This window comes from Peromyscus leucopus, chromosome 7, assembly GCF_004664715.2.
Source record: "Peromyscus leucopus breed LL Stock chromosome 7, UCI_PerLeu_2.1, whole genome shotgun sequence".
Lineage (NCBI taxonomy): Eukaryota > Metazoa > Chordata > Mammalia > Rodentia > Cricetidae > Peromyscus > Peromyscus leucopus.
This window is the reverse complement of record NC_051069.1, coordinates 105,938,746-105,962,203: the sequence shown is the minus strand read 5'-3', so window position 1 is coordinate 105,962,203 and position 23,458 is coordinate 105,938,746. Positions and strand designations below refer to the sequence as shown.

General features: G+C 44.1%; 1 protein-coding gene and 1 long non-coding RNA gene across 9 annotated transcripts in view; both read left to right on the top strand.

Moving 5' to 3' along the window:
* The window catches only part of Rbms3 (RNA binding motif single stranded interacting protein 3), a 1,336,321-nt gene that overhangs the window by 156,594 nt on the left and 1,156,269 nt on the right, over positions 1-23,458 (top strand). The window lies entirely within an intron of this gene.
* Positions 10,298-21,757, top strand: LOC119088392. 2 transcript variants are annotated; one of them, XR_005092071.1, is made up of 4 exons: positions 10,298-11,051; positions 20,674-20,884; positions 21,023-21,153; positions 21,253-21,757. It is a non-coding gene; the product is annotated as an uncharacterized LOC119088392 (long non-coding RNA). The 2 variants fall into 2 exon arrangements; XR_005092070.1 differs by lacking the exon at positions 10,298-11,051 and having other exon boundaries at positions 15,038-20,884.

Here is a 23,458-nt window from a genome sequence, read left to right as displayed (position 1 = left end):
GCTCTCTTACCATCATGCCTATATAACTAGGGTCACATAAACATTTCTCATGCAGAAAAAGTTATGAGTGGAAGAAGTTTAAGAAGCTATACCCAAGAGTGCAGACTTGACTGGGAACTTGTGAGTCAATGTTCTTAATAGTGCTCCTGGGGTGAAATATTTAAATATAAGAGAATAAATGTGTTTGGTGCATTATCTGTTGTTTCAAGCTGCAGTTCTTATGGGCAAGGATAAGAATGAGGTAGCTGTCTTTTCTTGTATGGGTTTATTCTGAAATTAATGGCATTCATTAAGTGATTGTGTAGATGTTTAGCACCACAGTTACATACATAGCTGCCTCTGCTGCTGGATTATGGAGGACTTGACAGCAGACCACTCATCTGATTTATAATGGTATTTTACTACTCCTTAAACATGTGCAAACAGCATCCTGTGGATTTATATGGTATCTAGGAAGAGTTCTGTGGGTTCTCACTTTGCCTAATAGAATCCCTTCCATGTAATTCTTTGTGTACCTGTGAGTTTATATGCACATATTCATATGGGTTCACATGTATGTATGCATGTGGAGAAGGGGTCAGGTGTCATTCCTCAGGGGCCATCCATTCCATTTTGTTTTTTGAGGCAGAGTCTCTCACTTGGCCTGGAGCTCACCAAGCAAGCAAGGGCGGTCTGCCAGCAAGCTGCAGGGATCTGTCTGTCTCATCCTGGGTTCTGGGTATCAAATGTAGGTCCTTATGCTTATATGGCAATCACTTTATAGACTGAACACTCTCTTCAGCTCTCCCTGATCTTGATGAGTAGAACAAATTCTCTAGCTTCTTCTTATGAAGAACTTAACCCTTCAAAAGAAGCCATTAGAGTTTTGTATTACCATGATGGTAGGAAATATCCTCTAACTGAACTGGAAATTGGTCTTGTTATACCTGAGGATTGACTTAAGACATGAACACTCCCCTGGATAGGGCATCAAATCTACCCTGTGGTCTTCATTTGACCCAGAATAAAACTAATACCCCTTTTTCAAATATTTGAAGTTGGTTTTCATGGTCTTTGGAGTTTCATTCAAGCCTTGGCCTTATTGAGATTTTTTTTTCATTCCTTTCTTCTATGACTTATTTCCCAGGCTAATTGCTATTCTTTTCATCTTGAAAGTATCTCCTTTGGTACTCTCTCTTAAAAAATACTCACTTCAGAGGCAGATGTTTGAGCTAGGGTCTGGGCAGTGTAGAGCACAGGGTTTACTGTGAAGGATCTGTACGCCTGTGAGGCTGTAAACTATAGAAGGGTGTCTGGAGAGGGAGGCAGAGGGAGGCCAACTCCAACCCACCAAGGCAAAGGTCCTGGGTATGTGTGTATGTGTGTGGCATAAGTATGTATGTGCATGGGTTGTGTGTGTGTTTGTGTATGATGTATATGTGTATCTATGGTTTGTGTATGTGTGTGTGTGTGTGTGTGTGTCTGTGTCTGTCTGTCTGTGGTATATGTGAGTGTGCATGTGTGTGTCTATTTTGTTTGTGTGTGTAGTGTGTGTATGTGTGTGAATGTATGTGTCTATGGTACATGTATGAATATCTATATTGTATGCATATGTATCTGTGTGTTCATATGTGTAAGTACAGGTATTCACACACCATAGTATACAATTGGAGGTCAGAGGACAACATTGAGTGTCAGTCCTTGTCCTACCTTGTTTGAGATGGAGTCTCATTACTGCTGAATATGCTACATTACTAACCTAAGAGCCTGTCTTTGTTAGGGTTTCTATTGCTGTTAAGAGATACTATGGCCACAGCAACTCTTATAAAGGAAAACATTTAATTAGGGCTGGCTTACAGTTCAGAAGTTTAGTCCATTATTGTCATGGCAGGAAGTATGTGGCACGTAGGTAGACATGGTCCTGGAGAAGTAGCTAAGAGTTCTACATCAGATTAGCAGGCAGCAGGAAGAGCAAGACACTGGGCCTGGCTTGAGGACTTGAAACTTCAAAGCCTTCACCTAGTGACACCCTTCCTCCAACAAGGCCACACCTATCAGTGCCACTCCCTGTGTGCCTATGGGCCATTTTCTTTCAACCACCACAGAGCCCCTGGAGATTCCCTTGTCTTTTCCTTCTACCTCAACAAAGGAATGCTAGGATTCCAGCTGTAGGCTGCTGAGTCTGGATTTTATGTGGCTCTGAGGATCTGAACTCAGTCCTCATTCTTGTTTAGTAAGCACTTTACTTCCAGAGTATCTCCTAGCCCCCCCTTTTTTTTGCTTTTTGTAGAAAGCAAACCCAGAGCTTTTACACATAATAGGTATGCATCCTACCATTGAGCTAGATCCTCAGCCCTTGGACTTGTGGTCCTCCTGCCTCTGCCTCCCAGATGCTGACATTGTAGGGTTGGATCACCTGGCTAAGGCCTCTATTTTCTTGTCAGCACAAGGCATCAAATGAACTTGCCACTGCTAAATCTGTCCCTCTGCTCTCTTCCCACACTATGGCTGGGACACTGTACATCTTAGTACACAGCCAAGAGTCCCATGTCATTTGTTAATCACATCAAGTGCAATAGTTTGACCTCGTGACTGACTGTAGTCCTCCAACTGCACTTATGTAAGCTTCTGTCCAGCCAGATTTCTCCTATTGCACTTGACATTGATAGATGTTATTGAAAAGGATAAAAACTTTCCACAACTTGTATAAATCTTCTTTCACGTTGACTAGGAGTCATTAATCAACACTCTATAGAAACGCGAGTTTCCAACCAGTCCACTGGACTGCTATTCATTTCCATCTTCTTCAAACTTCCACTTAGAACAGTAAAATCTTTTCTTGAGCTTGTTACTTCCTATCTCTGGTGCCTTCCAGAATTAAGACTGTCTGAGGAAAACACTGTTAATAAGGTTCCTGTGAAGCAACTTCAAATGATTTAAGTCCCGTATTAAAATTGAGTGGTGACTTGGTATCAACCACACCAGCTTCTGAGCTGCATTCTCTTTCCCTGTTGCTCCTTTCTGTTTCTCTTGAAAACCAGGACACCTTTTTACACCTGCATCCCTGACATTGCTGCCTTTTCTCCACCTGTAAAGATGCTACTCTTTGGGAGCCCGTTTTCAGGTTCCTCTTAGCTTTACCCAGAAGGTCCACATAGAGGATGATTAGGACCACAGGCCTGAGTGCAGGTGTCTGAGATGGTCTGCACTTGGCTCAGCTGGGGGAGGGGTGTCTTTTGCTACTCCCCTTGGTGTCTCTATAAATATCCTGAGGCAGAGACAGTTAGGCCCATTAGAACTGGTTCCAGGCCTCTCAGGCTATCCTTTTTTTTTCTATCTGTTTACATCCACAATCTAAATCCTTCTATCTAATATTTCCTGCTGCTTGCACTCAAGAACACTCTGGGGAACTGTGGGGTTGGTGGGTAAACAGCCCGCACTACTCAGTCTTCGTGCCACTATTTCCTGGGATGTCACAGGAGCCGGAACAGATTAGCAGAAATGTGAGGGTGGGTCTGTGGTTCCATATGCCCCAGAGGCTTCTGGGAAGAAGTAGACTGAGAGCCTCTTTCCCAAAAGCTTTGGACAAGAGTCAAGGGGTGAGTGACACAGAGACTAGTTTAGTACATGGCTAGGATAAGTCATGTAGACAGGGACTTCAGCTGGAGTGTTATGACAACCCCACAGCATTGTCCCTGTGTCGCTAGACACATTGCATGTATTACTTCTGGAATTTGTAAAATCTTTATGAGTGTTCCAGAAGAGTGAGATTCCCTGTGTTCTCTACAGTCACCCACAAAGGCTTGTGGTATTTCTGAACCTGATCTCCATGCTCGTGAAGTCTCCAACACAGCCAGCCAAGTGCTCTACTGCTATTTCCTCATCTGTTCGACACTGTAAAGAAATCCGACAGCTCCATTAATAAAATGAATCTCTGGCACTTCAAGGCTGGCGGAGGTGTGATAGATAGATGCCTTTGCTAACCTTGGAGCATCTGTGTGATTGCATTAAGGGAGCTGCTGGCTTCCTTTTAGTTTTCATTTAGCTAGAATCCAGGTTCCACATAGATGAGAACACAGTGTCTTCTTCATTCACAAAGTTTTTCCAGGGGCTCCACAGGTCCCTGCAAGTAGGAGTTATGGAACAAATCATGAAAGCTAATAACTGAGAGAATGCTACTACATTTGTTTTTGCTACATTTGGCCTTTTTATCTGATAACCACCTTTGATAAAGAAAATGACAGGGATCAGTCCAGCATCGTTTATGCTATGACAACCAACTGTATTATAACTCTTACCTTTGTGTTATTCTTCTTGCACTGAGACTGTAAAAATGACTTATAGGAGTGCCACCATGGCATCATCAGAGGCATTTTCCCACCTGGTCAGGCCATTGTCACAGTCTTTATGTGCTGTAGCTGGGTAGACTATTGAAGGAAAGGACATAGACCTCAGAACTCTTTGCTTCATCTGCATTAGTCATCCTGATGCCTCCACAAATCCATACTGTTGGAATCTGCCGAGTCACACGGGCTCCCATTTTGCATTCAGGTTTCTCAGATGGCCCTGGCTATTTTTTTTTTAATTTTATAATTAATTTAATTTTACATATCAGCCACAGATTCCCCTGTCCTCCCTCCTCCCACCCCACCCTCCCCCAATCCACCCCGACTCCCACCCTCTCCAAGGCAAGATCTCCCCTGGGGAGTCAGCCCAGCCTGGTAGATTCAGTTGAGGCAGGCCCAGTCCCCTCCTCCCTTCACCTAGACTGAGCAGTGTCCCAGCATAGGCCCTAGGTTCCAGAAAGCCAGCTCATGCACCAAGGTCAGGTCCCAGTCCCACTACCTGCACTCTCATCCAGTGACTGATGGAAGCAGATGTAGAGAGATCCATGGCCAAGCCCCAGGTGGAGCTCCAGGAGTCCAATCAGCAAGAGAGAGGAGAGATTGTATGAGCGAGAGATATTGAGAAAAAGCACAGGGACACATAGCCAAACTAGTGGAAACACATAGCTGAGGAGCCAGCATGGAAGTGGATCAGGACCTGGCTATTTTTAAGGAGGCTCTGGACCTTTAAGAGGTGGAGCCTAGCTGGTGGCCCTCTGAAGGTTTCAGGCCCCTGTTTGTGTCCTGCCACCTGCCTGACAGCCCTTTCCTCTGTGTTCCTGCTGCTGTGACCCAGCTGCTCTGCTGTGCCTGCCCGGCCACGGTGGACCGAAATTTTCTGTAAATGTAAACCAAAAGAAAAATCTCTTCTTCAATTCTTCCTGTCAGGTCTGAAAAGTAACCAGTCTGCTTCCCATAGGGTACTCCTTTTGCATTTGAACACATTTTCCACCACTGGCCTGTCAGCTTCCTGCCCACGTAGGCACTCGGTTAGTATTACAGTTTTAAAACCTTTACTTCTCATTTGGTCTCTGAATATTTATGGTAAGATTTACTTCCTCATTTGAAATTTCCCTGTTGCATTTGAACTACTTTCCATTTAAAATAAATAATTAATTGACTTAAAACTATTTTTGAAATGTAGCCCAGGCTGTCCTTGCCTCTGCCTCCCTAATGCTTGGATTACAAGCATGTGCCACCACAACTGGCTGTTAATTTTTTTTTTTTTGAGCCATAATTTCATGGACCTATTTTGATCTGATTAAGCAAAGTCATTCTGGCTTCTGTCCTGCCACACTGAGCTGGACATTGGACTCTCTTCCTCAATGCCCTTGGACTGCTGTGTCAAAGGCAGACATCTGTCCCTTCTCAGCTTACTGATTAAGAGTTGTATGCCAAATTCCCATGTCTATCACCATTCAAATTGTCCATTACAAGCTACTGGGACAAAACAAATGTCAACTATCTAATACAGTGTGGCTCACTGATCACTTAAAAATTGTGTGTGTGTGTGTGTGTGTGTGTGTGTGTGTGTGTGTGTGATGTGAATACAAAAACATTTACATGTTTCTAAAGGAGGGTCTGTCTGGAATCGGGCTGGTGCTGAACCAATTCTTTGTCCTTTTAAGTAGTGTCTGGACGCTGTGCCTGAGTGGCAGCTGTGAAAGGCTGTAGACTAAATGTTTCAGCAATACAGAGTGACTCCCCAATACTATTTCATAGCTCCATACATTCCATCATAGATGTAAATCATCAGAGGCCCACAAAATCTGTTCTGTCTCCAGGCTGCCTGTTACTCTGTTTGTTCTCCTTAATTTAGCAAAATCCATGAAGAAATGAGAAATCAGGAAATTGAAAGGGCTCAGCAAATATTCTGTGTTAAGTAGTGATGCAGATAGAAGAGACGCATTTCGGTTAATAAGAATCTTAAAGGAAACACTTTGATATTAGAACTCTGTTGCTTTTCCTGGGGAGACATGAACACATGTCCACTCACCCCAGGTAGGGAACCAATGACACACTGGAGACACAATTCTGCCAAAGTCCAACTTGATGAACCAATGTGTTTTTTGGGGTTACTAAGGGTAGCAAGGGTAACCCAGAGGTAGTGACATCACTGGAAAACCCAGTTTAGGTTACAACTAGCACTTTCTTGCTGGACTGTCTCCCTAGCCCAGTAGTTGCCAACATTGTGCATAGATTTTAGGGAGCAAACCCCCACTCAAAACAGAAGCATGCACTGCATATGTGCATGCTAGCAAGATTGGCTAGCAGAGATAACCTTGTTTGTACTGATGGTAGCATAGACTGAAATGATGGATCACAGCAAGTTTCTCTACTAAGACACCTAATTGGTTTGAAGCATTTTCCTCTTGGGTGGTGGTTGTTCTCTCTGCTGCTTGATTTAATAGAAGGAATGGGACTGGGGAGGTGGCTCAGTGGGCAAGAGCTCTTGCTGCACAAACAAGGGAGGAATTGAGTTCAAGTCTTGAGCACCTACACAAAACACTGGGCCCAGGCATGCGTTCCTGTGACCCAGCAATGTGTGTGGCAAAGGCAGGGGGATCGCTCGAGCGTGCTGGCTGCTGGCCTCGCTCAGGGTGAGTGAGAGACCATCTCTTAAGGAACTAGGTAGTGTGATAGAGCAGGACACCCAATGCCCTTGCTGGCTTCCACACAGACTCTAGTGGACATACCCTCCATACACATGTGCACATACATCAGACACATCTGTAAATACACACACACACACACACACACACACACACACACACACACACCCCACAATAAATAAATACCCAAACTAGCATGTTTTAATAAATAGTTCAATTTTATGCAAAGCAATCTTGCTAAATAAGATTACTATTGTGACTTATGTTAAGCGGCCTCTCCTCAGCTTGCTCTTGGATGTTCAATTGTAAGCATAGCATTTAGTAGGAGATAAATATCCTCATTCCACAAAGCCATGACTATAAAATGAACTTAAACCTCATAACTCATTCTTGCAATCTGATGAGAAACTTATAAGCCTGCAAGTTAGTCCTGGTGCCCTAAAGTCTGTGTTCTAAGTACCACACTGTGTGGCTTGGGGCAGAACTTGAATTTCTAGGGAATCTGGGACCATCCATGGAGCCCTTAGATTCACCAGCAAACACAGACATACTCGAAGGGAATGTGAAGAGCAAAGTTCTGAAGCTCTATGGAGCAGCTTAGGTAAATAATCGTTTTAATTGACTACTCTCCTTGGACAGACAGACAGACAGTTCCTGTGACTTAACAAGTTAGTCTTTGTCTCTATTACCTTTGATAGGAATGCGTAAATCCCACCCTAAGCAGCTCCCATTTTAATATACCTTCAATATGATCCTTGATAGATCTGCCAGCATATATGGATGTGACTTCTGCCCAGCTTTGTGTCCCTGTTGTGGAACAAGCTAAAAGGTCAAGAAAGATCCAACTGGACCTTTTTAGGTTTTCTAGGCGCAATAATGAATCCCTTGTCTTCTTTCCCTGAAAACACCAAGGAGAACTGTGAGATGCTGTGTGGTTTTTAAATAACAACCAGACACAGATTTGGACTACAACTTAATTTCTCAAGTAACTTCTGGGACATGCACTAAGTCTGGGGCATTCTGCTAGGTGTTTTCAGAGGCTGAGAATAGCTGTGTCCTCTCTTGAAGAGGTGAAGGAACACATGTCTAGTATCAGTAAAATAAATCTGGCAAGGCAGTGCATGTGATCAAAGACAAATTGACCCTATCTGACAAATCAATCAAAGGTAATTAAATAGAGGGGATGATTTAAGGCAAGTCTGAAAGACTTTAATTACTTCTACTTCCTTTTTTTTTTTTTTTACTTCTGCTGTTTTAAATTATAATAAGGATCTACTCACATGGGGAGGCAAAAGTGGCCACTGCAAGTTGCCATTCCTATTCACTGAATATCCTAATGGGCCTGAATAAGTTGGGTCAGAGGCTGATTTCAAGTTAACATTAAGTCTTTAAACAAATGGAAAGTTTGAGAAACAAAAGAATGCCAAAACTGACTGCTTCTGGGCCTGGTGAAGTGGTCACACTGTGTATTTAATTGCCTGTTGAGAGGCTGAGCTCAGTGCTGGCCTTGGCAAGCCTGGAAGGGCCTGGAGAGCAGGGAAGGGAGACTACAGGAAGAATTAGGTGCTGAGAGGAAGCCTGGTGCAGAATTAAAGGTGGTGGCCCTGGGTGCAGATGAGATTTAGAAAGAGCCACATGTCTCAGAAAGCTTCCATCATGTTGATATTATTGTTTACCCAGGCTTGCAAACATTATATGTTGCTTTCCTACAAGGTGATGTTGGATTTCTGAGTGTTTAACCTTGACAGTACTGATAGGCATAAGCCCCATTTCCCCATCCAGTGGCTTCAGGATAACTTTATCTGCTTCAGTGAGCTGTCCTTCTTCCTTCACATACTTCAAACATATTACTAGTGGTTATGAGGCATGCTATTCTCAGATCTCTCACAGGGAAGAGAATTTTATACAACGAATCAAAAATGCAAGTCATGGCCTGCTTAGAGAGATGAGTCAGTGGTGAAGAGCATTTACTGCTGTAGCTGGGGACCTGGGTTTGGCTCCCAGTACCCATAGGGAGTCTCACAACTGTCTGTAACTCCAGTTTGCAGGGATCCAATCCTTCTTCTAACATCCATGGACACCTGCACACACACAGCATAAATACACACACTCACACACACACATGGACACATACATAAATATTTTATTAGTTCAGGTCATTTCATACCATCAGGTTTCAAAAAATAAAATTACTCCCTTGGGTTGTATAAACTATTATTTAATTTTGTGTAATAGAGAAAAATGGTTAGTGTTTTTCCTTCCTCTCTATCAATAAACTAAAACACGGCCACCTCAAGCTCATCAGTCATGAACAACAAAAGTGATACTAGCCTGGTGGTTAATATGCAATCTATTGATGAGACCAATATTGGGGGGAAACACTTAGTGAGCTGAGAGTTTGATAACAACTAGAATTTCACGGAAAGCTAGGGGGAAGTGAGAGAGCGTGTGTCTGCTGTACGCACTGGCTGAGCTGTAAATAGACTGTTTATCTGCATCTCCATGTTAGTGTCTAGAGAATTTATGCTTTCAGCTTTTTGTTTCCTGGTTACCCATAATCTTTCCAACAACAAAGACTTATTTACGAGCACTCACTAAGCGCTTTCCTCGTGCGATCCCATCTGATCCAAGCAGCAGTTCCTTTGAGGTAAAAGGACTAGCAAAATTTTTCAGCCGAGAGAGGGAATGGACCAAAGACTGGAGCTGTGGTGTGACACAGCCGATGGTGATTGAGTGGCCTGCGTGTCCCTTAGCTCACTTCCCTGTGGTCCTAATGACAGCTCAGGTTGGCTTTGATTCGAGTCTGGAGGAAGCTGACCATAGATGCTTTTTTGTTCATCCTTCCTGGTGACATACAGGGCCGGCACTCAGGTTTCTCTGCTCCAAGGCTGAGGATCTTGCTGTACTCGGCTTCCATAGAAACCATGGAATCTGAGCTCTCTTGTAGAATTTGACCTATCAAAGAGCTCGGCCATTGGGTTTGCTTGTTATTAACTTTAAATTTTGCAGCTGTGTGTGTGTGTGTGTGTGTGTGTGTGTGTGTGTGTATGCTTGCACGTGTATTCATTCATGTGTGTGAGTGTATGCATACACATGTGCGTGTGCACAAATGTGCATCTGTATGCTTGTGCACATGTACACATATCTGAGGGCATGTGTGTGTGGAGGCCGGAGAGTGCCCTTGGTAGTGCTGCTCAGGCACAGTCTGCCTTATTTGGCGATAGGCTCTCTTACTGGCCTGGAACTAGCCAAGTAGTCTAGGCTGACTGGCCATTGAGCCTCGGGGATGTGCCTGTCTCTGCCTTCCCAGTTCTGGGATTACAAATGTGTGCTCCACTTTGTGCGGTTTCTGGGGATCAAGCTCAGGTTTTCATTTCCACACAACTGGCATTTTTCTGATGGAGCTGTCTCCCCGGCCCGGGAGCTGCCATATTGGTATGTCAGCAAGCATCTAGGTTTTTAGTTTCTTTTGAAAAAATAAAAATTGGCTTTTCCTGAAACACCCCTTATAACAAGTGGCCATCAGAAGGGATCATGGCTACCAGAGTTTTATATAGTGTTCTGGTTTACTTTCCAGATGTTTTTGTTCTGATGATCTCTGGGCTCACTGAAGATTTTCTACTTTGCCATTTGAGGTTTTTGTGTAGCATGGTAAGCAGGCTGCCTCTATAGCTTCTCGCTCTTGACATCTATGGGAATGAAAGTCACAAAGATGTGGCTTCTTTCTCATGGGGCTTTTACAGACAGAGCAGTTCCCTAGCACAAGTGACATTTCAGATTCAAGAAGGCAAGCCAAGTCATAATTGGCCCTGTCACCATCTGAGGTTGACACTGGCACCTCTTGTGTTTGCCCTGGTTGAGTAATCTGTTTGTGTCTGAGGAGGCCACACACAGGCAGATGTGAGCTCTGTTTACATTCATTTTCTGCCTGGAAACTTGGTTCCTCTGGGTCACAGCTTTGGAACGACTGACAGATTGGAAATTCACTGGTACAAACTTGGTCATAAAGACTTCACTGGAACTGGTTTGGTAGTCGACCTTCACGGCTTTCCCTGGGACTCAGCAAAGGGGACTTGTGAGTGACAGCTGGGCAATGACTGATTGCATGAGTGCCATGTCTGAATGTTCTCAGGACATCAAGTCTTCCCCTTTTATGGATGAGAGGATTGAAACTTGGAACTGTTTAAAGAGATAGGGTAGACTCTGTCAACAGCATTGGGTGGTTGCAATCTACTGCCTGGCTGCAATCTCAGCCACTTAGGAGGTAAAAGTGGAAAAATCAGTCTGGGCAATTTAGAGAGAACTTGTCTTGGAAAAGACTGAGGAGAGAAGGAGGCAAGAGGAGGGCAAGAGAGAGAAGACATTTTCTGGTCCCTCAGTCTTAGAATGTGGAACTGGGGGTGGTGGGAGAGTTTGATGTCACCTTGTTTTATCATCTTCAACAGTAGTTCCTAAGCCGAATTGGAGAGAAGGAAGTGGGGAACAACTGGAAGATGCTCTCCCCATCTCCGGAGACCTACGGCACCACGTTGGTTGGGAGTATTTGTCTAGGATGCCCAGATCTGCTATAGGAAGATTATAATGTGTCTTTGCTCCTGGTGTACATCAGGTCCCTTGACATAGAATCTGACCCTCAGTTGGGCACTCTGAAGTGCTGTGACGAATCTTGCAGAGTGAACTGACTTGGAATTTATACTTCAGTTACCAAGGTCAGGAACTGAGTGTGTTCCATGTTCGACCCACTGCCTTGGCCCATGTGTCTGAGGATAGCTAGGAGGCCAACACACAGTCACAAACGTACTTAAAACTGTATGAGATTAGTGTGTGTGTGTGTGTGTGTGTGTGTGTGTGACTTGATTTTGCAGTTCTTGAGGGTGAGCTTTGTAGATGAAAACATCACGTTACAATGTCATAAGGTGGGGGAGGGTGCTGGAAGGGTTGCTCAGCAGTTAAGAGTGCTTGTTGTACAAGAATAAGGATCTGAGTTCGGATCCCAGTACCCACATAGTGAACTATGTGCATTTCCACACATGTCTATAACCAAGCACTGGAGGGAGTAGATGGAGGAAGATTTCCCAGGATCACTGGCTGCCAATACAGCTGAAAAAAAAATGAGCTCCAGTTCAGGGAGAGACCCCTCAAAGGAATAAAGAGAATGGGAGGAGAGGGTACTCGATGTCCTTCAGCACATCTGTGTGCATGCATGGGCGCACACATTTGCACATGCTCAGATACCACATTCAGACACATACATTCACATATATAAAATATCATATGCACATACAAGCATGTTCCAATTTTGGTATTCCTTAAAGCACTATCAGCATTATAAACAAACTCAGCATCATCAACACTCTGTTGTTTATTCTTGAGTAATGGCACCTAGAGATGATTGAGGACAAATAAATTTGGTCAGGAAGAAAAAGAACTAATATAAAACATGGAAGGAAGATGCTAAGCTGCCTTACAAACAGAAACTAATAACTCTCTTTAATACTGAGCTACTCAGACATTAATAAAAGTACCAAGAGACAAACTTTTAATTGTATAGTGTGAGCAAGTCAAAGAGCAAATGATAAACTCAGTGCAGACTCGAGCATAGTTGGGAGAGCATGCAGGATTTGTTATGTGACTGTAAAGGAAGCTATGACATCTTTTCTTAAGTACTATCAACGCAAAACTTAGCTCTCACCTCCAGGGGAGCAAGAGATAGATTACTATTGAGCCAAACAAGAGTGACCACGGCTCAGGAACACAGATTCAGCTCACCTCAAATAACATGTTCAAATGTGGAAACAATTTCATAATTTTCATAGTGATAGAACAATGGAAAAAATCACAAGTGAAAGAATGTTAAATACTTTGGTGGAAGTGCCAGGCACAGCCACAGACAGAGAGAGCTCTGCTGCAGGCCTCAGAGGCTAGCAGATGACACACTTGGCTTTGGGAGTTGTGGGAGCCAGTGGTCTGCTGTTACATTTCAAAGATTTTACTTGGTAACCACAAAGATATTAACTCTGACACAGAGGCAGGCAGTGAGTGGGTATCGAGGTAGTGAAGGAGAGCTCAAGTGAGTTCGTCTCTAGATGTGAAAATCTTCAACTGTCTAGGATCAAGAACTTCCAATCAGCCCTTGTATGTTCTTAACCTAGGTGTTCCAGTTTCTTTATTTTATGATAAAATATTGACGAAACTCAGGGGAAGAAAGGGCTTATCTCATCTATCACTTCTATGTCACAGTTTGTCATTGAGAGAAGTCAGGGCGAGAACTCAAGGACTTGAAGCAGAAACCATGGGGGGGGGATGCTATTTATTGGCACAATTGCTGGCTTATGCTTAGCTAGCTTTCCTATCAGCTCAAGATGACTTGCAAAGGGAATAGTTCTGCCCACAGTGGGCTGGGTATCCTACATCAATTAACAGCCAAGACAACTCCCCACAAATATGTTCATAGGCCATTGTGAACTGGGCAGTCCTTCAGTTTGAGACTCCCTTCTCAGGTGATTCTAGGCTGTGTTAAGTTGACAAAGCTTATAGGACAGGAGGTGTGTCTTTTGTTGTCCCATGGGGCAAAAGTCATGCTTCGATGACACTTGTGTGTGCAGAACTCTGCAGGCATTTCCAAACCTTTGACACTAGAATATGGCATTGTCATCTCCAAAAGTCACATTCAGGTACACAACAATCAAGTCACACACACACACACACACACACACACACACACACACACACACACACACTACATTTCACAATGTTTGAAGTAAGTTTGAAGTTTTGTGTTGGGCTATATTCACAGCTGTCCCAGGACACATGTAGCCTGTGAAGTGCAGGTTGGATATTATTGACTCAGAGAGTGAGTGAGTGTATTGAGATGTGTTGCCTCTTCCTTTTTTTTCCATTGCTCAGAATGGACAAGGCTTTGAAGATCAGCATAAGTAAACAGTCAATAGGTGATAGTATTTCTCACTTGTTACTTGGGAAAGCTATAAATTTCTCCCATAAAGAATTGCACGAAACTTTTCAGGATTGAACAGATCCTATAGTATTTCACCATGAGACCATCAGACAGGTTCACAGTATTTGCCGAACCTGCTTGCTTTTTATTTATTTTTCAACTTTATTGTGCAGAGGATTAGGGGTGTTGGACAGATGACTCCTTAGTTAAAGAGTACTTGTTATTCTTCCAGAGAATTTGAATTCAGTTCCTAACTCCCATACCAGGCAGCACATAACTGTGTGTGTGTGTGTGTGTGTGTGTGTGTGTGTGTGTGTGTGTGTGTGTGCATGCTCACTGTTATGGGCAGATGTGGTGGCTAGAGGAGACTTCAGGTGTCCTGCACTGTTAATCTCTGCTTTATTTCCTCTGGACAAGGTCTCTCACTGATTTTCACTTAGGCTGGCTGTCCAGCAAACCCAGCGACCCTCCTGTCTCTAGACCTGCTCAGCCCTATGGTTAGAGGTGCATGCTCAGTTTTTAACCTACGGTGTGGTGATCTGAACTTAGGTCATCATGATTATCCATCAAGTGTTCTTACCCTCGTAGCCATCTCCCCAACCCACTGTTACATCCATTTTCCATCTATCTTCTGTAAATGACCATCTTCTCCATGGAGGAACCTTTTCTACCCACAGCAGGAGAAAGTTAGAAGCTGACCCCAAGCAGCTGTGACATGTCCCTTTGTTTGTGGTTCTCAGGAGTTTCCTCTGCCAGCCTGTTTTTTTCCCATGCCCTTCTTAATTCCAGCTTTGTTCACAGCCAGTGACAGCTGTTTGCAGTTCATTTATGGAAGACTTGACCATTGCTCTGTCTGCTTGTCACTGTGACTTCTTCTAGTTTCCACATGACAGGAAAACATCCCAGCCTGGGCTCTGCAAGGGCTGGACTCTCTATTCAAATTTAGAATTAATTTTAGTATGCTTTTATGGAATCTAGAATGTCCTCTATGTACAGAATCACATTAAGTTTTCTTATTTCTTTTCTCCCTATTTCCTTCCTTCTTTCATACCCCCTGTGGCTACCTACCTATCTATCTATCTATCTATCTATCTATCTATCTATCTATCTATCTATCTATCTATCTATCTATCTATCTATCTATCATCTATCTACCTACCTTTTTATCTGTCTCTTGTTATTAAAGAGGGTCTCACACAGCCTAGGTTGGCCTTGAACTCACTATATTGAGGATGAACTTGAACTCATGACTCATGATCCTCCTGCCTCCACTTCCTGAGAGTTTAAATTAGAGATGTGTAGTGTGTATAAAGCTGTAGGTTGTGTGCTTTCCCCCAAACAAAGCTTTAGAATATTCTCACAAGATTCTGCTGCATTCATGGGCAAGCCTGGCCTCTATTTCTGGGCCAGGTTGCTGAGTGTGTGACATCCCAGATGGCCATTTGCTTGAGGCATTAGACTGAATCAGGAATGACTGCAATGGTGTTCCAGTGAGCTTGGTTAGTGGCCAAGCTCAGGATACAGAAAAGTCTGCCTGATCTCTGTCTCGTGTGGATGGTCAGCTGTCAAAATGTCTCTGCTCTGAGTGTCATTCTTGGCTTCACTTAGAATCTTCGATCCTGGAGAAACTAGTCAATAAGAGTTCAAACTCCAGGATGTCTGTGGTAGACTCTCCTTGTTTTCTAGTTAGGAAAAGAAGCTAGCAAATGGGAAGGCCATAAGCCATCAGCAAAGATGGGAAGGCCATAAACTGTCAGCAAAGATGGGAAGGCCATAAGCCAAGTCAGCAAAGATGGGAAGGCCATAAGCCATCAGCAAAGATGGGAAGGCCATAAGCCATCAGCAAAGACAAGTGTGTTTGCAGTCCGTGGTTTGGTGTTCAGCCTTGCTTGCTGTGGCTAATTGTTCCGTAAGTTTTTCTCTTCTAGAGCAGAAGCCTCAGTCATGATAGGGCTCTTGTTTTACCTGCTTGAGGCTGGACCTGTTAGTACCTGTTCCTGTGATGGATGCACTTTCAAGTTCTTAATAAATCAGATGGGTCCTGCCTTGCTGCATAAGTGCAGGGGTCTCAAAAATGAGCTCCAGATCTCCCAGGTGTGGGTTTCCATTGGGGGAAAAAAACTAGCTCTGATAACTCAGTTGTTTGCTTGCCTAGCATGCGTGAATCCTGACTTTGACCTGTTCCCACCACATAAACTAGAATCAGTGGTCCATGCCTTAATCCCAACACTTAGGACATGGAGACAGGATGATTAGGAGTTCAAGGTTATCTTTACCTACATAGTCTGAGACCAGGCTATGCTATGAAGTCCTAGAAAGAAAAGAAGGAAGGAAGGAGAAATCAAGGGCTCATCTCAGTTATCCTTTGGAGGGGCATCCCTAGGAAGCAGAAAATCACATATTGACACAGTATCTTGTATGTGCCTGCAGGCCTTAGTGTATGCTGCAGTCTCTCATCTCCTAGCTTGGTGCTGCCTCAGTGTCTGCTCCGCTTCTGAGCTTTCCGAATATTTTATGCTTCACAGCACTGGGAAGCAGCACCACAATGTCCTTCTCTTCAGAACTGTGTCACCCCTGACAAGCCTGTGAGGCCAACAGCCTGACCTCCATGGCCTCTTGTCTGTAGACCACGATTGAATAAATATTCAGTCTTCTGAGTGGCACCCTAGACATTGTGAAAGAGGTGACACACTCCTGGCCTTGGGACACCTCATGAACTTACAGAAGAGAGACAGAACCAGTGCATTAAAAAATGTGAAAAACACATTAAAACTCTAAGGTTAGATGGACTTAGATAATATTTATAAATCCACTTAACATGGCTCAGAAACCCTCATTTATGTATTCACATGTATCTATGTCAAGTGTTTTGAAATGATGAAAGAGATCACAGTTAAACTAACCCAGCTTTCCCCTGTAACAGTTTTCTCCCCCGCCCCAAGATGCCTCTGAGACAGGTTTGAGAGCAAGCACTGTGTTTCAATAGCTTCAAATGGCTCGAGGGAGCAGAGGGAAGGAAGGTAGTCAGGCTGAGGAGATGGTACAGTCAGTATAGGGCTTGCTGTGCAAGCATGAAGACCCTCATCAAAGACTTGGATATTCCTGGCCTTGTACGCCCAGAAAAGGCAGTCTCTGGAGAAAAGCCTCTTGGAATGAGGTGCTGCCATTAGCCATTGGAGGTATGCCTTGACAGGACCAGAGGGAGCTGGGTAAAGGGCCACCAGTCTCTGCTGCATCTTTATCTGTCGATGAGAATGCTGGTCTGGAAAGTATAGGAGTAGATTTGAGTTTTAAGGAAACAGGTGTCTGTAACTGAAGCCAGGGACAGAGTGGGATGTGAAGATTCAGGCTCTGGTAACTTCCTTAAGTTTGGATGCCCAGTTAGCCACTAGACATCCATCAGATTTTGCTACTTTTCCTGGGGAGGTATTAAATGGCTGGTCACCAGGGACAGAACAAGTAAGTGACTCTACTCGAGATGACTTGTCCCAGTGAGTTTAGTAAGGCCATTTGCAAGAACATGAGTAAAGAATTCTATCTAAGATCATAGACAACCTGAGGGTGACTATACTATTGAAAAGCCTACCCAGCATGGGTGAGGGCTGTGTTTCTGGAGCTCTGTGCTCAACTGCAGAGGCCCCTCTCTCCAGCAACCCTTTACTACTTTTACAACCTGGGAAAGGGGTTTTGTGAATCTTGTAACTTTATGGGCTTCCTGAACCTTGGAAGTTTCTTTGGCTTTCTGAGTTTTATGAGCTAGCTTCCTCTTCCACCCCGAGGAAAGTTCAACTTGTACAAAACGGATTCATAACATAGGTCTAGATAGTATTCCACAGTGGGTGGACAAAAGAGTCTGTGGCAGGAGTCACTTCAGAAAAATGAGATCTCTGCGTGGTCAGAGAAGGCATGGGTTAACAGGACATAGCCTTCCTCCAAGTCAAGTAAATTAAAGAGGCAGGTAAGGACCCAAGTATTAGAGGTGTTGTCTTGTGTCTCCTACTGTCTGTAGAAGAGGAGACTGTTGGTATTGGCAGAGTTGAGTGGGAGTGGTTGGTGCGTCTAACAGGTATGGATTATGATATCCTCTCATGTTGTGCCAGATGTATCATCTCTAGAGAGCTGGAACAATGGGAAATTGAAGACTCAAAGGCTCTTTATCATTGGATACCATGATGTTGTTGATGATCTCTACAGAAGGCCTGGGTCCTAGGCTCTAGCAAATGCCTCCTGCAAGAACTGATGTGTGAGTTTTAGCTGTGGTTCATGTGTTTCATCTGACTGTCAGTTGCCCTGGTGGATGTGCCTAGGAATTTCCTTGAGAACACAGTTCAAGCATCAATTACCCATTATATCAAAACACTGGATCTAAGATGGATGTGGTGTTGTACATCTGTAATCCCTGCATTCAAGATGCTGAGGAGGAAGGATCCAGGGTCAGCCTAGACCACTGTCTCAAAAACAACAAAGCAAGCTTATGTATACTATTATTTTCCCTAATCCTGTATTTTAGGTTCAAAGTAGAGATCCAGAAAAGAGTTGTCAGGATGTGCTAATGATGTGAGAGATTTAATGGGGGAGAAAATGTAAAGCAAACATATGATGCTTGTGTTTCCATATACTCAGTGACATAGCTGTTTATGGAAGAAGGAGGGAGAGATGAATCAGGCTGGTCCAGCCAGGACGCAGCAGCTGCACTAGTTACTTGAATGGGAGGAGTGAACATAGAATTGGAACTGTTAAGACATTCAAATGGATGCTGAGATGCAGGAGACAGGTGAACCACAAAAGCAACACCAGTAAGACTTGGAGAGGGCAGTCAGAAAAGGAATTAAAATGTGAAATGTTGGAAGATGAACTCGAAGATGAGGAATGCAGACCTCATAGGGAGGGGTCTGGACAGGTTTCTGCAATAGCATTTGAAAAAGCAATAGACAGGAGGGCTCTAGAGAGTTAGAAATAAAACAAAACAGCAAAACAAGGTTCATGGTTTCAAGACTGCCTTTAGTCAACTGAGAACCAACTTCAGTTGAGCAGGAAAGACTGGAGCCTTGCTAGCATCTTCAAGGCATCCCTCCCACCAAGCCTCACTAAATCTTCAGAGTAGAAAATTACTAATGGCCAAGCTTGCCTGTCACCTGCAGATCAGGGTCACACCCCATAAGCTTTAAAATAGACAGGACATAAGGCATAGAGTGGAGCCTGTGCAAGGTCTCTGATAAGACACAAACCAATGTACACAGCAGATGGAATGTAAGACCCCAGATGATGGGCGACCTTGGACCCTTCTGATTGTTCAGCCAATAAGGAAGGGAAGAAGGTACCTTCATTCAGGGCCAGCCTGGCCTGGCCTTCTTGGTGAGCTCCAGGTCACGAGGTGGAGAGCATCCCTGGTGATCGGGTAGGGTTGTCTTCTGACTTCCATGGGCATGTGGACACATGCTGTGTGCACACCTTCACTCACATATGTACCTGTGCACATGAATATATGCACATGTATGCAGATAGGCATTTTAAAAAGTGCACTAAAACTGTGATAGGTCATTGGGATTAAAATAAAAGAAGGTGGTACCTTTGATCACATGCTCACTCCATGACATTCATTTAGAGTCCAGTGAAAGGTTTCTGATCCAATTGTTTATATTCTTTTTTCTCTTTCTCCTGCTTGCTCATGAAACATTAGAGTAAGGAATTTATGTATGTTATATCTCCATGTGATACAGCTTCACTTTGCATTATGCAGGGTGTATGAGAAGTGCTCAGTCTCACATGCTGTGTTACATGATACCCACAGTGACCTGAGGGATATTTTCATGTCTCTTTACCAGAAAAGAGGAAAGTGTGCAGGAAGATTCACAGATGTGCTGAGGTGAGGTGCTTGGTTATGAACTCCACTCTCTCCTTTGCCTAAATCTTCAGCCATGACTTCCTATCTAGGGAGAATCATGTCATTTCTAAGAGTAAAACTGTCACCCGAGTGACAGACTAAGACTGCGACATGATAGCCAATAGATCAGTGTGATTACTTTAACTCAAATAAAATTTCAAAATCTATTCCTTAGTCAGGGCTGCTGCATTTTGAGAGCTCCATGGCTACAGGTGACTAGTGACCACTCCACCAGACAGCAGAGGATATTTCTGTCATCATAAAGAGTTCTGCAGGAGCCTATCAGTTTGGTGTGCTATTGGCAGCTGCTTTTGTGTGGACGAGTTTCCATGGATGCTTTGATCTCTGTGCATCTGGGTAGTGTTTCAATTTCAGACCCCAGCCTGGGTACTTCATCTTGTGCCAACTACCCTGTATTCTAGGGACATGGGTCTATGAAAGCACAAAATGGGAGTTCTGGACTGTCCATGGCTTGAGGCAGGGGGAAGAGGGTCATGGGTAGAGCCATGTGTGTCTTGTGTCTCTCACCCTCTAGTTTGGTGCTCTTCTGGTCAGGTGGGAAGCCCAGCTGGAATAGAAACTGCTTCCATGTTCTATGTGGTCCTCAGAGCCAACAAGCTGCATTAGATTGAATCAAGGAATGGACTGCAGGCTAGATGGAATCTGCTTAGGGCTTTGGAAGCTTGGGAGAAGCTGAATAGTGAGGTGACTTCAGCATGGAGTCTGCTAAAGAGAAGCCCAGGAGGTTGATGACCCCTGAGCCCATCTGCCCAGCCTTTCCCTGATGGCTACCCCAGGACAAGGGGCCCACAGAGAACCTCTTGTTAATTTCCAACTGCATTTTGCTCTGTTGTGTAGTATTTTGGTGACAGAATCCACTCAGGAGAGTTGGGGCAAGGCTGGCCAAGGTTATCAAGGAGCTGAGTTCTGAGATCAGGTGCCCACATGGCAGTGGAATGATGCGTCCTATCCCTTCAGACCTTTGAGACGTCTGGGAGGTCCTAGAAATCACTTCAAGTCTCCGGTCCAGGACACAACTGCCTAGGGGAATCCCAGGGAAAGGCGGCAGGTAGTGTATCCTCTCTGCGTTTTCTTCTCTTGTCCTCCCAACCCTCCTTTGTGTGTGTCTGTTATGTACGATTCCACACAGAAGATGATTCCATATGTCATTCATGCCCAAGGATTTATTCTATGTTCTTATCAACAGATATTGCGTGGCCTGCAAGGTGAAGGACTCCAATGTGATCACTGCAGAATCCACCAAATTCCAAACCACTAGCAGTTTGAGTGCACAAACCCCCTTCTGGAGAGGAAGCAAGAGAAGCAAGCTGGGAGGAGGTGAGGACCCATTCACTCTGCCCTCTGCCCTCATCTCCTCAATGATCATATTGTTTGTATCCATTCCTAATGGACCTCTCCTTGTATGTCCTCCTGTAGGTCCATTGCTTGGCTGGCGAGGTGGTGGATCACCTTCTCAGGTTTTCTGGAAGTTGCTGAAACATGGTGAGGAAGATGTCATCACTCATAGGATGGAATCCAGAAGCTCTTAGCATGGACCTATGCCTGAAATAGTTCAGACTGAAGTCCTGGGACCCCAGCTCTGAGTTCGACTGCTCTTTCTCTGCCCTGTACTTCTCTTTTCTTGACTCGGGGAACTGTAAATAGGAACTGCTTTAATGTGTATAATTTTGTCCCCAAATTAGCCATGTTTATGAACATGTTACTAGAAATTTAGGAGAGTCCTACCTGAGTACATGTCACCAGGGGAATCCAGAGTCTGCTCATGGAGCTCTTAAGTCCCGTGAATAACAAAATAGTGTAAGAACTGACTCAAAAGAAGTTCAGGGACATTTATTATTAGCATTTAACACACATGCATGAGTGTGCGCATGCACGTGCACGTGCATACACACACACACACACACACACACACACACACACACACACAGAAGGCAAGCTGTAAGACTGTAAATCTCAGCAGCTTCCCAGAGGTGGAAGATGGAGGAGAGAATGCATCCATGCAGCTTAAGCGCAGGCAACATGAAGGGCAGCCATATGGCAAACAAACAGCCACATGGGGGCAGGCTTTAAAGAAAGAGTGAAGGCCAACGTGTTCAAGAAAGATGCTCTGGAAAGAGACTGAGTGAAAAAGAAGTTATGCTTTCTGAGTAGTTCAGAAAGGCAGGCACTCTCTCAAAGTTGTCTAGCTACAGCTTTATGAAGAACTGCTTGAGAGTGTGGGATTCTAGAGAGGAAAATCACATTATCTCATTAAAGGGATAATTGTTCCTCTCATTTCTATGAGAGCTAAGGTGGTCTTGCCTTCCTGAGGAATGGTCCCATAGCCTGGCGATTGCCCAGCTGGGATGTTGGGTATCCACCCAAGCCACTTTCTGGATCTGAAGGGAATAGGTTCCCTGAAGTGAGGCCTCAGGGTAGACTGTAAATGGGGCCACATTGTTGGCTAGCATAGTTCTTACCTTTAGGTTAAAAATTCGTGTCCTTTTTGTCTTCTCAAGTTTGAATTCAGATGATGGTATACAGGAGCCACGTTGCTTAGCTACCAAAGACATCATTAACGGTGGCACTAGCTACAGTTAAAACACAGTCAGCCATGTGCTACACTTGGGGCTCCTGTGAGTTGTTTGATATGAATGTTGAACTACAAAGAAACACACACCTCACAGTTTGAGAGTTGGGTTCTCTCTGATCCTGCAGCTAGAATCGCAGACAATGCTTTAAATATCAAAAGTGGCTTCCAGATACTTTGAATCTTTGTGGCAAGTTTGGATGGTTTTGCAATGTCATTTTCTAAGGTCAAGTAGGAATAAGAAATCAACGACCTTACTAACTGCATTGTTCAGGCATCTGTGGACCTGCCTACTTGGGAAGAGCCAAAGAAAGGGCATGCTTCTGCAGTGGGGTTTGCAAGTGGGGACATTTCTGTGTCTGTCCTGTAACTATGTCTGCCTTACAATAAACTACCTTGGTTGACTCAGCAATACAGCCTCTGTTGAATTCCTACCCAACTGTGTCTTTAGTGTTTTGTCAGAAAGTCCAGTAGAGACCTACAAGAGGTTTCATCTGCCAGAGATCTCGGCTGTGTCAAGCCAGATTACTCCTTCAGTAGTGGCATCAAGGGGCTTGGTAGGTGGCTCGGTTGGTATGGTGCTTGCCATCCAAACATGAAGACCTGAATTTGATCCTTACAACAAAACAACAACAAACCAAAAACCCAAAACTGGACATGGTGACTTGTGCTTGTGGTCCCAGCCTTGTGGAGTCAGAGAAGCAGCAGATCCCTAGGGCTCACTGGCCATCCAGCCTGGTCTACTTAGTGAGCTAAAGGCAAACACTTTGGGATATGGACACACCCAATAAATTGTGATTATTTCATTCTTAATGAAGAACAGAGTGACTCAGCACAATTGGATGGCCTCAGAGTAGCAGCATAGGCCTGTCTGCTTAAGGATATTAAAAAGAAAAGTGAAGATTCATGGGACATAAGTCAGGAGATAAGATGCTGCTGCTCCTACCTTGGTCACATAGCCAGATACCTTATTTTCTCTTCATTTGAAATAGTCCAATGTCTTTCATCTTTCACAGAGTTGACACTATCTTCTTCATAGAAAAGGACTTACTG